Source organism: Puma concolor, chromosome C2 (genome assembly GCF_028749965.1).
Source record: "Puma concolor isolate L17-30 chromosome C2, mPumCon1.1.hap2, whole genome shotgun sequence".
In the NCBI taxonomy this organism is placed as follows: domain Eukaryota; kingdom Metazoa; phylum Chordata; class Mammalia; order Carnivora; family Felidae; genus Puma; species Puma concolor.
The window spans coordinates 53,168,212-53,181,281 of record NC_141675.1 but is presented as its reverse complement, the minus strand read 5'-3'; the positions used below and the strand labels follow the sequence as shown (position 1 = coordinate 53,181,281).

The window sequence follows — 13,070 nt, the reverse complement described above, 5'->3', positions numbered from 1 at the left end:
TTTGTTAATTTTGCTGCCTGGTATTCACTCCCTTTCTTGTAAGAGGACCCCAAATATGCTTTAGGAGAGCCACGCCTACTTCAACTCTAAATACATGGGATTTGAATGAAGCCAATTCTCTCCTCAGGGTCCTAGGGTTGGAGCATTTAACCAAGGCCTACGCCAATCAATGCATTCCATTCCCCTGGCCACAGTGGTTGGTTCAGAGATAGACACAGAACTTAGAACAAGACAATAGGACCAATCAGTGCTAATCCTAGGAATCCCTGGCTGAGGCATAATTTTTCCTGCTGGATCTGCATATCATTAAATGAAAGAGTAGAGTCTCTGACAGCCATCTTGTCACTATGACAAAAGAGTACATATGAAAATGGAGCCAATTTGGAGAAAATGGAGCCAGGAAATATAGAGAAAGCAGTCTTGGTAGCACATCTGTAACTAAAGCCACACTTACCAGGACGGTGATTATATGAGCAATAAATTATTGTTTTACTTGGTCCCCCCTATGGTACGGGCTTCCCTCACCAGCAATGAAATCCTAACTAATGGCGAAAGCAAGAGAAGACCGTTTCAATGAATGTGGCCTATGCTGATTAGAGGTTTAAATGGAGTCAGAAGGTTTCCATAGGATGTAGCAACATGGAGGCCATTGAGAGCCTTGACAAGATCAGTTGCAGTACAGTGGTGGGTTGGAAACCAGATTCGAAAGGTCCTGTAGAATATCCTCCATGAACATATATTATCAGTCATGACTCCTATTTGATAAAACGGAACAGAAAGAGCACTGGACAGAGAATCAGAAGATCTGGAACCTAGACACAGCTCGGCCACTAACCATCTATATGACCTTGGACAAACTGCTCACTTGACAGTTTCCTCATCTATCAAGTGACTACAGCTGCCTGGCACCCCGGGGCCCCTCTGGCTCTAAAAATCTCAGCACTTTCTTTCTTTTTTTTTTTTTTAATTTTTTTTTTCAATGTTTATTTATTTTTGGGACAGAGAGAGACAGAGCATTAACGGGGGAGGGGCAGAGAGAGAGGGAGACACAGAATCGGAAACAGGCTCCAGGCTCCGAGCCATCAGCCCAGAGCCTGACGCGGGGCTCGAACTCACGGACCGCGAGATCGTGACCTGGCTGAAGTCGGACACTTAACCGACTGCGCCACCCAGGCGCCCCAGCACTTTCTTATTTTCAGCAAACTTTATTCTGTTCTGGAACTTAGTGGCTTGGAACTCAGGTCTTACAAGCATACTCTCCTTTGCTGCTAAATTAAACTCTCCCTGGCTCACTCTCCATTTGGTAGAACCATTTCATAGAAGGTCCTATCACTCTTGTGGTTGGCTTGCGCAGAACACAAGGGTGTATCCCTGCCTCTGGCACTCCAGACTGAGTCTCTCCTCTGTGGTCACCCTTGGCCAACACTGTCCCCAGGTTCCTCTACATCTTGGGGCCTCATGCCACTCTGTTTACTGAAGATGCAAGGTATGGGCTCCAAGGTATCTAACCCAGAGAGTTTCCCAGGCCTTTTGATCCTCTGAAAGGCAAAGATTCTTGCTGATTAGCTTTCATTCTTGTCAAAGTTCTTTTCAGAAGGAAGTCGAATATGAATATGCGTTGCTCTTTACTTCACACCATGGGCCAGGCCCACTGCAAACTAAACTTTGGCCATGAAGAAAAACATGCACAAAAGGTCAGCAGTGTTGAAATGCATCTCTCCTATTAGCTCAATCGGGAGCAGAGCAGGAGAGGTTAATTTTTCAACACGGTAACATACCATATATATCAGCACTAACAATGAGGTTTTATTTCCCTGAGTCAGCTTTAAAAATAATGTTGACTTTTATGGTCGATACATTATAGATCACCATATTTATGTCAGAACATATTGGCATGAAAATAAATCAATGAAAATATTAATACAGGAGCCTCGTGTTTAAATGAAACCCCTTGCAACTTCACATCTTCCCCTCGTATTTCACCCTAGTGCTTTCTGAGACATCACTTCTGACATGTTTTACTGAACATGACATCAAGGCCTGTTTTCATTCTCTATGACTACTGTTTTTAATCTGTCTTCATATAATAAGGTTCAAAAATATCCACTTTGTTCTTTTACCATAAACATACATAGCTGCATTCCATCATTAATAGGACTGTCAATTTAAATTTAAGGTTTACATATGAACAAAATATCTCAAAGTTCTGACAGGCATACTATTAACAAATAAAACACTCTGTGTTGGAGACGAGCTTCAAATTTTATATTTGCTACCATAATTGTTTTAGAGTCATAAAAAGCTTCTATTATAAGTATGTATTGTAGAAAGCAAGTTCATAGTTTAGACATTATTAAAGAAAAATGGGGTTTGGTGGAAAAGAAAACCCATTCTCACACGTGTATCTTCTCTTTCTGAATAACGATAAATACCTGGGTGAATCAGAGTCTCGGGAAAAGTTCTTTGCTTCCGGGTGCAGAGTTAGCCATCTGCAACAGTAGTAGAAGCCAAAGGATGCCCAGAGGGAAAGCCAAGTCAGAAGAAGCAAAGAAGAAGCAGAAACTAAAAAGAGAGAAGCAATAGAGAAATAATAGACAAAAGAATGAAAGCATTGGTTGGTAGCAGGAGATAATAAAGTCACTGGGGAAACCCTTAACCCCTCCCTCACTCCCATATTTAATTATTGCCAGGTCATGTTCATTTACCTCCTAAATATCAACTGAATCTGTCCATTTCTCTTATTGCCCCCTCACAACTCAAGTTAAAGCTACCATATTCTTCCTCCTAAACTAGAGCAAATGTCTCCTAACTAATTTGCAATGCCCCTTGCTCTCCAATCTCCAAAAAGCATCTGATCTAATCATGCTTTCCTGTGTTTTTCATGCGCGCGCGCACACACACACACACACACACATTAAATCCATTAGTAGGACAAAATCAATTAGATCTAATTGGGAAAATCTTTCACATGCTAATATAGACGATTATCTTTATGATATCAAGATAGATTTTTTTTATTTTTGAGAGAGAGAACACAAGCAGGGGCTTGATCTTAAGGCTGTGAGATCATGACTTAAGCCAAAATCAAGAGTCAGACTTAACCAAATGAGCCATCCAGGCACCAAATTAAGATTTTTAAACCAGATACAAAAAGCACAAACTGGGGCACCTGGGTGGCTCAGTCGATTAAGCGTCTGACTACTGGTTTAGGCTCAGGTCATGATCGCATAGTTCATGGGTTTGAGCCCTGCATTGGGCTCTGTACTGACAGCATGGAGCCTGCTTGGGATTCTCTCTCTCCCTTTCTCTCTGCCCCTCAAAATAAATAAATATCTCTCAAAATAAATAAAATAATTTTTTTAAAAATCACAAACCATAAAAGAAAAATTGATCATTGCAACTATGCTAAAATTTAAAACTTCTATTCCTTAAAAAAAATTCATATATATACATACATATATATACATACTTATATACAAGTCATTAAGTCAGCAAAACCACAGAGTAGAAAAAAATATGTATAACATAAATAGGTGAAAAGACTTATCCAAAATATGTAAAGAACTCTTAAAAATCAATAACAACAAAAGCAAGACAACTCAATAGAAAAAAATGAGCAAGAAAAAACTGCAGAATGAGTTCACACAAAAGGATGGGGGATGAGACACAGCAGGAGTTCCTCATCTCCCATGCAAAAGCAACACAGAAGTGTGTGTAAAGGAAGAGGTAACACCTCGTAAGGCAAAAGAAAAATGGGGCTTGGTGAGAAAATGCATTCTCTTCAGTGTGTCTCCTCTTTCTGATGTTCTCCTGTGCTCACAGGACATACCCACCAGCATGACCTGGCCAGTGGGAGATAGAAACTGGTGGACGAATGCCTACTTTTTTCTGGCCCGGGGAGGGCCTTTTGGGATGCAGTTGATTCAGGTTTTCAGATGACAGTCTGTAGGGATTGAGTACTCAGTTGCCTTTTGTGGGGGCCAATTCAATAACCCACCTTTGAGTCCCCGTTAGTTCTCCCTCATTCACCAGGTTATTCCCCTTTGTCCCTCACTCCTGCTCCCTAGGACTGTACCCTCTAATAAAATGGTATCACACTAAACCTCGGCTCTGCTTTCTCGGTGACTCAAGCTAAGACAACAGCATTCTTCCACCTCCCCCATGTGCTGAGTGTCCAGAGCCATTGGGGATTGTTTCCACCACTGCCCCCCACCTTAGCAACACCCTAGCAACAGGAAAGGCTTTGGTAATGGACAGCATGTCTGCACGTTACTGCTTTAAGCAGCATTTTAGGCGAAGGCTGTGAAGGGAACTTGCTGCCTGAGGGTAAGAGTGGATGGAAGGAGGTATCCTGGGACACAAGCCCTCCACTCTACAGATGCCTTGGGCAACTTTACCACTAGTCAGAAAGCCCCAGGCTCTGTTACTGATCTCTGCTCTTGCCCCAAACCAAACCAGCTTTCTACATTTCTTGACACAAAACACAGGGAAAGATAGATTCGGTCCTGGTGCATTTAAAGATCTTTGTCTGATGCCAAATGAAAGGAAAAGGAAAAGTTTCATAAAGATCCCTTTCAAGGTTGGGAGCCCAAAGGCAACGATGAACTTCCACAACCACAGGACAATATAGCTACAGTTATTTTTACTGCATCATTAATGTTAAAAATTTGGATTTCAAAGTCAGTTTGAGCAATCACACAATTGTGCAGATGGAGTAAAAGGTTATTTTTTTCAACAGTGATTATTTTTCTAGACAAAGTACCATCAGTTTCAGAACAGCCACCTTCTCTGTTGTGATGGTACAATGTCAGAGCAATGTTTCCCCATCACTCCCCATGTTTACACTAATTTAAAGCTGCCAATTATGTCAGATCCTTGTCAACAGAAAACAAAAATGTGCAAGCCGCTATACAAATTAATTATTGAAATTAAGCACTCACTGTCTCTAGACAGTCCTCTAAATTATTTAAAGGATCCAATTTCCTTTCCTTGAGTGGGGGGGGGGGGGAGGGGGGAAGGCCCTTGGTCTCCAGTGTGTTAAGACAATTCAAATATGTGAGACAGGTCCAGGTATACAGCAGGAGTCAGTACACTATAAAAATATAGTATAAAATCATTAAAAAGCTAATGTCAGTGCCTTTTATCTTCAGACCCAAGGTATAGTTTAAAACCGGGTAGAGGGTTGCTATGGGAATGCTATGTCCCATTCTTGATAGTTTTTTCTATTCACTGTTCTCTCTTTACCGTTATTTTCAGATCGTGCTGTTTAAGCTGGGGCTCTATCACTTATAACAAGGGCACTAGATATAGAACTTCAGGGATGATCTGCTCTTTTATTTCCACGTCTTCTTTCTGTGTTTTATGACGTGGGGGCAGGGAGAGGAAGTTCATAGGTAAGAAACCATTCCTGGAAATCTGGAAATGTGCTGAGTCTCTGCTCTGTAAAAGAAATTCAGGCTTTCCCCAAATCATAGCAGATAGGACTTTTGCTGAGTCTTTCTGAAACTCAGTTTGCTCAGCTGTAAAATGGGGTAAATAATGTCTGCCACTCTTTTTAAAAATCAATCACAATAACAGGGTGCTTTTGGCAGACTGTAACTCTATATCATTGTGTGAACCTAGCATCGTTAACTGTAGACAAAAGACAAATATAAGAGGTGGTTTGATTGGTGGCGTTTTCTCTATGTCTTCGATGAATTGTACCTCATCCACAACTGCTATTCCTGGACCTGAGCCCAACCTCGATTCCTAATTCCTTGGGGGCGAGGGGGAGGGGACTGTAACCTGTCGGTCTTCATCTGCCACCCAGTGGTCTACTGGCCAAATGACACCAAATTATTGAGCCAATTTGAAACATTTCAGAAAAGCAATTCAAAGTAAACCACCAACTACTTTAATCCACCACCTAATTAAATGTACCTAGGGGACTCATATTTTAAAAACTTGTTAAAAAATCAGGGGCACTTGGGTGGCTCAGTCGGTTGAGCGTCGGACTTCAGCTCAGGTCATGATCTCATGATTCATGAGTTCAAGCCCCCACATCGGGCTTACTGCTGTCAGCACAGAACCTGCTGGGGCGCCTGGGTGGCTCAGTCGGTTAAGCGTCCGACTTCGGCTCAGGTCATGATCTCACAGTCCGTGAGTTCGAGCCCACGTCAGGCTCTGTGCTGACAGCTCAGAGCCTGGAGCCTGCTTCGGATTCTGTGTCTCCCTCTCTCTCTGACCCTCCCCCGTTCATACTCTGTCTCTGTCTCAAAAATAAATAAACATTAAAAAAAAAAAAAAAACCTGCTTTGGATCCTCTGTCCCCTCTCTCTGCCTCTCCCCACACTGGCATTTCCCAAACATAAAATTAAAATTAAAAAAAAAATTAAAAACCTGTTGAAAAATCAAATAATTATGTTGTGATATGAATAATAAATCCCGAATTCATCTTTGTAAATTAAGAAATACACATATTAATCAACAGTTTTTCAGATAACTTGTATAAATGAAATTTTACTGCCTGAAGGCATTAATGAGACTCCATTACATAGCTTCAGCTGTTTAAACAAAAAGTCTACAAATATAGGTAAAATATTAAATTTTAAAATTGATTCACTGATTTAAACATGTATAATACAATAGTGGCATTTTATTTAACATTTATTTTTAAATTTTTTAATGTTTATTTATCTCTGAGAGAGAGAGAGACAGAGTGTGAGCAGAGCAGGGGCAGAGATGGAGACACAGAATCCGAGGCAGGTTCCGGGCTATGAGCTGTCAGCAGAGCCCAACATAGGGCTCAAACCCACGAACCATGAGATCATGACTTGAGCTGAAGTCGGGCGCTTAACTGACTGAGCCACCCAGGCGCCCTTGTTTATTTATTTTGAGAGGAGAGGGGCAGAGAGAGAAGGTGAGAAAAAATGGCTCCACACTCAGCTCGGAGCCCAAAGTGATAATGAGATCATGACCTGAGTGGAAATCAAGAGTTGGACACTTAACCCACCCAGGTGCCCCAATAGTGGCATTTTAAAATGAAAATGAGCAATGCCCACTCCTTTGGCACAAAATCTTTTTTAAAGATATTCTCTTTCAACAACCACTCCTCCACAACTGAAAGGCAGTAACACTTTGCAGTTATTCACATTTATTCATAAATTTCCCTCTTCTGAACTCTGAAAACATGTATCTCATAAACAGTTCTAAACACTAAAAGGAAGGAGAACACTTCTTTCATTGTAGGTGTGTCATTTTCCTGGGTGGTGATAACTATTTTAGACTACTGAGATGACAAAGACTTCCCCATCCCCTTTGCAAGATGTCCAGTGTGGTCCGCAGACATCACTACTGCTCCTGGGGTGGCTTGCTGAGGCCCCTGTTCAGCAGGGCCAGAAACATCCCCAGGCTCTTGGAGACTCACAGTGGGAAGAACCCTGGGCTCAAGGTCAGAAACTGTGGTACCCATTTAATAGCACATTTAGGACTCCTGCTTCATTCTTTCACGAGGTCCATCTTCCCACTGAGCCCATTTAAAAGAAACAAGTTCCAACTCTAAATTGCGTCAGTCTTGTTGAAAGTTCTTGAAGAAATGGTGACAAAGAGGGGAAACTGCATTATGCAATACATAGGTTCTAGATGTGTGGACTTCTCCTTAGAATCCCATTCATCGTGGCAAATGTCCCTCACGTTCCCTTCTGTTGCAAAACCCCAACCTGCCTCTCTTCCACTCTTTTCCTTTCTTCTGTGAATAGTTACATAGCCCTTCAGTTCTTCATCCCAGTGAATGGAGAGAGTTAGACGTTGTAGGGAGGCAGAGGAAAAGCCAGCGGATGACAGAAGCCAGAGAAGAGAAGCTTCAAGGAAAGAAAAGGAGGTGGTGAAGACTGTCACAGCTTTTGCCAAGTCAATTACCCCTTTATGGCCTGACTTTTTTCTCCCTCTTCCTTTCTCCACAACAGCAACCTCAGTAATGCACTAGTCCAAACACTGTAGTTCTCTACACTTATGCCTTGACTAAGATGATCATCCTCTCACTTAAACAGCTATCCCTCCAGACCAGGTTGGCCTTGAAGTCTAAGTAAGGTGTCTTAGCCTGCTCAAGCTGCTGTAAATACCAGACTGAGGGGCTTAAACAGGAGAAACCATTCTGTAAACTGGGAAGTCCGAGATCAAGAACGAACTGCAAGGTTTGGTTTCTGGTGAGCGCTCTCTTCCTGGCCTGCAGGCCATCTTCTCACTATGTCCTCACATAAAGCAAACTCTCTGCTGCCTTTCATTACAAAGACAGTAATCCTACAGAATTAAGGTCCCACTCTTATGACCTCATTTAACCTTAATCAGTTCCTTATTCCAACTGCAGTCACAGTGGGGGTTAAGGGGTCAACATATGAATTTGTAGGGGACACAATTGAGACCATAGCAGAAGGTAACAGCCATGAAGAAAAGTCACTTTCTCTAGTCACAGGGTAGCAAAGGCACACTTGCCCTCCCGTCCTCCCAAATAAACAATAGAGCTCAGGTTTTCAGAGCACCATAATCTCTAGGGCAAGAGGGAGGAGGGTGTGGGATGAGAACTAAAATGTGTCAGGTCCCTCCCTTGTGGCAAGCCTGTGGGGACTGTGTGCCTTTCTTCCAGCTAATTCTCAGCAATCTCACCAGAGAGACTGTCCCGTCTTACAGCTGAGGAGACCAGGGCTGAGACAGACAAGGTGGCTTGTTTCAAACTATACTAGCGGTTCCTGGAAGAGCCAGATCTGAGCACCTTCCACCACACCACAATGTGCTCTGAGGGAGCAGAAACCCACAATCCACATCAGGAACAAGCATACTAGATCAGAGGGCCTAGTGAGCCCTATAGGGGTGTCTTCTCTGACTCTCAATTTCCTCAGCAGTAAACTAGAGCTAATAACACTTCATCCACAAGGTTATTCTGAGGATTAAGTAAGATCACAGTGTGAACTGGCTGGCCAAGCCTACACTAAGCCAGGCTGGTTCCCCTCTTTGGCTTCCCTCTGAGAGCCCACACCGAGCTGGGAAGGCAGCTTCACTGGAAATAACCAAGCATTTTCCAGCCCCCCCAGCACATGAAAGATTACGGGGAACAAAATGAGAGAAAATTATATTCTTTTCACTCACCTAGCCAGAAAGCTTTGCTCTGCTTTGCTCAAGTAGATTGTAAAGCCAGTTAGCAAGGTGGCGAGCCCGTGCGCAAGCTGCAGCACAGACAGCCACCATCCTGCAGCCTCAGAACATCAGTCCCAACCTTCAAGCTTCAGGCTTCGGCTCAGACACTGGCCTCACCGCCCACTCACCCAGTCTGAGGGACACCCTTAACTCCTCTTCTGGTGCATGCCCCAAGTCCACTCAGTCCTGTCATTCTTGCCCCATCTCCGGGGACAGGTCCCTCCCCTCCATCCATGCTGCACGGCCTCACTGGAAGTACTGAGCATCTCTCACCTGCATGCATTGCTACAGTCCCTTACAGTCCAACTGCTCCAGGCCCAGTTCCAGGCTCCTGGGTATCTCCCTCAAACAGCCCATCCCATCACCATCGTGCTGAAGAACATCCATCCTCTTTATGATGGCATCCCCCGCGCTGGCTCTCCTGCCACCCCAGGACACACCGTGCTCTTAAGCTCCATTCCCTTTCATGGGCTGCCTCCCCCACCCCATGGGAAGGCCTCTTACCCTTCTTTGTCTCTGTTCTTCTCCCAAGCAGCTCAAATGGCACCTCATTAGGAAGTCTTCACTCGACTCCCTTAGCAGAGAACTGCTGCATCCTGCTGGTCTTCACAGCATTTTGTTGACCACTCTTTACACTGTTACAATTAGCTGTATTGGTTTCTGTCTTCCCCACCAGACTGTGAAATCCTGGACAGCAAGAGCCATATTTTATTCATCTTTGTATCCCTAGTGCCAGACCCAGTAGATATGCTCAATAAATGTTTGTTGACTGACAGAGTGAATGAGGTCTCTGCTCCTTTTGTTGTGAATAAAGCTATATGTTATATAGGCAACACTCAATTTATCCCAAAATTACCTATCTTAAACCTTTCTCTCTTGCCCTGTATTAACTTATCTTTCTGAATGTTAGACCCTAGAAATAAACTTTTCATTTCTGTAGACTCCATGCTGATTGGCTGACTGACCCACTGACTTCCCAATGGGACAGAAACCGGCAGGCTCCACACACAGCTTCCTCAGCTACATGGATCTATTAGGTCTGCTTTGTCAGCAGAAATGGGAATATGGAAGAAGTTGCACCTGGCTTCATGGCCCACATCTGTTTTCTTGGATGTTCGGGATGCTGAGATGGTTAATAAGCAAATCAGCCTCAGTATTCAAATAGGCAGTTAATAAATCCTGAAAGAGATACAAATAAAAATCCCCTTGGAGATTTCCTGACTCTATGCAAAGGACTCTAGCCAGAGGACCAGTCACACTGTTCCAGGTTGTATACCCTGTTTAAATGACAGGAAGCACCATGTGTGTTTGGGCCTCCTGCCACAACCCAGCCTAGAGCAGCAAGCATACAAGATAGTGTAGGGCCAGCCCTCTGGACCTGGTAAGTCTACAAGCTCGGCTTTTAAAGGCTGCTGTGCCCTTGAATTTACATTTTCTTTCCTGGAGTTAGCCTCTTTCAAACAAGGACTCTGACCAGACTTTGGGAACACAGAGTAAAATGCCAGATCAAGGGAGAGGCTGACACTCAGCCAAGGTCATGATGCTATGCTGCCCATTTTCTTTCCTCCCAGGGGAAGCACAAGCAGGAGCAGTTATGGTCCCAGAGGGAGCTTCCCAGGAGATGGAGATGCTGGATACTAATGCCTCAAAGGAACAGAGCTTCTGCAAGTTCTCGGAGGACTACAAGCAAATCTACCTCTCCCTGACCTACAGTATCATCCTCGTGCTAGGGCTGCCCCTGAATGTCATGGTCTTGTGGCTCTCCTGGCGTCAAAGCAAGCGCTGGAGCTGTGCCACCATCTATCTGGTGAACCTGATGGTAGCTGACCTGCTTTATGTGCTGACGCTACCCTTTCTCATCATCACCTACTCCCTGGGTGACAGGTGGCCCTTCGGGGAGCTGCTGTGCAGGCTGGTGCACTTCCTGTTCTACACCAACCTCTATGGCAGCATCCTGCTACTGACCTGCATCTCTGTGCACCGCTTCCTGGGCGTGTGCCACCCCCTGCGTTCACTGCCCTACCGGACCCGCTGGCATGCCTTCCTGGGCACTGCCACCACCTGGGCCCTGGTGGTCGTCCAGCTACTGCCCACACTGTTCTTCTCCCAAACAGACTACATCGACGGCCAGATGGTCTGCTACGACATGACAAGCCCTGAAAATTTTGATCGGTTTTTCACCTACGGCATGGTTCTAACGTTGTCTGGCTTTGTCTTTCCTTCTTTGGTCATCTTGGTGTGCTACTCGCTGATGGTGAAGAGACTGATCAAGCCAGGAGAGACCCTCATGAGGACAGGCAATGCAGCCCGGACCAAGTCCATCCGGACCATCTTGCTGGTGTGCGGCCTCTTCACCGTCTGCTTTGTGCCCTTCCACATCACACGCTCCCTCTACCTCACACTCCGCTACCTATCTTCAGAGGACTGCCAGCTCTTGATGGTGGCCAGCTTGGCCTATAAGCTATGGAGACCACTGGTGAGCATGAGCAGCTGCCTCAACCCAATCCTGTACTTTCTATCAGTGGGGAACAATGGAGTCAGGCTCTTTCAGGAACTCAGGCATAACAAGGTGGGTGAGCACCCAGCTGGAGCCAAGGGAGAGAGACCCAGGGGTGGGCAGATCTGGGTACTGACAAGATGAAGTTTGGAGACAATGAGCTCCAAGATGTTGACAATGACTGGTTTGAACATAGTCATGTGCTACTAGGAGGGGCTCAAGGTCTCCTAGTGGTGTCCTGCTACAAAGGATTTTATATTGATGTTAAGAAATTTTAAAGTAAGAATATGGAAACAGCCACCAACACAAAAGAAAACTTTTTTATTTTAATCAAAGCTGATATTTATCTCATCATTCAGGCCTCGGCTTAACTGTCACCTCCTCAAAAGCCATTTCTACCCACCCTAGTTAACAATGACCTCTCTCCTTACAACCCAGTCACTCTCTATTTCCCTAGCTATTGTCTTTTTAACACTTAGTACCTGAACTTGTTAATTTTAGTTATTTATAGTGTGTCTCTTCCCCCTAGAACTTAGGTTCCAATAGGACAGGGACCTCATCTGTTTGACTCCTGTACCCCTAACAGCAGTCTCCACAGCAGGGCCCAGCACACAGTTAAGTGCACAATAAATAGGAGTGGAATGAATAAGTAACAGATGGATGGATGGATGGATGGATGGATGGATGCATGGATGGATGGATGGATAAGTGAATAAAGCCCTTACTATGTAAGAGCACTTTACATGAAGGGACTCATTTAATCCTCACAACAACCCTTGGAGGTGGGAGCTAATGTTAGCCCCATTTACAGATAAGAAAACTGAAGCACAGAGCTTTAAGTAACTTGTCCAAGGTCAGCCAGTTGGAGAATGCCCAGATCACAGTGCTAGATGGAAGCTTTGGACCCAGGCACTGACCTCTGAAGCATACACTCCTAAGACTGAAACATATATGGCCCAATCCAAACACTGGTCAAGAGCCAGCCAAGTTCTCCTCAATAACACCAGCTCATTGTTTTAGATCAGCTCACCTTTCACAGAATTGCTCTCATGGGCAGACCACTGGGGGTATACAGTAGGTGTTCTTTTCCTACACTTTTTACCCAGAGTTCTGATTAAGGTTAGAAAACGCTCTGCAGGATAAAGTGGGGAAAAAAGGATAATGTGGCTGCATGAATGATGATTCACCTTATTCTTACTTGAACATAATGTCAGTTTATGACAGAAAAGTTTTACTACTATCTTTAATCATAATATGATGTTCATTCAAAAAAATAAAGATCCAAAGTAATCCAGAAAGATAACCTTAAAAACCTCTCATATTTGAACAATAATGATCTCCAAGGAGTTCTCAAATCTAAACATACATTATTTAATAATTCATTATAATCTCCCTATGAAGAGGT

At 44.1% G+C, this 13,070-nt stretch overlaps 1 pseudogene; it reads left to right on the top strand.

The window, feature by feature from the left end:
* Positions 1 to 10,728: 10,728 nt before the first annotated feature.
* On the top strand, positions 10,729 to 11,745 carry LOC112849976 (P2Y purinoceptor 3-like; annotated as a pseudogene).
* The last annotated feature ends 1,325 nt before the right edge of the window (positions 11,746 to 13,070 follow it).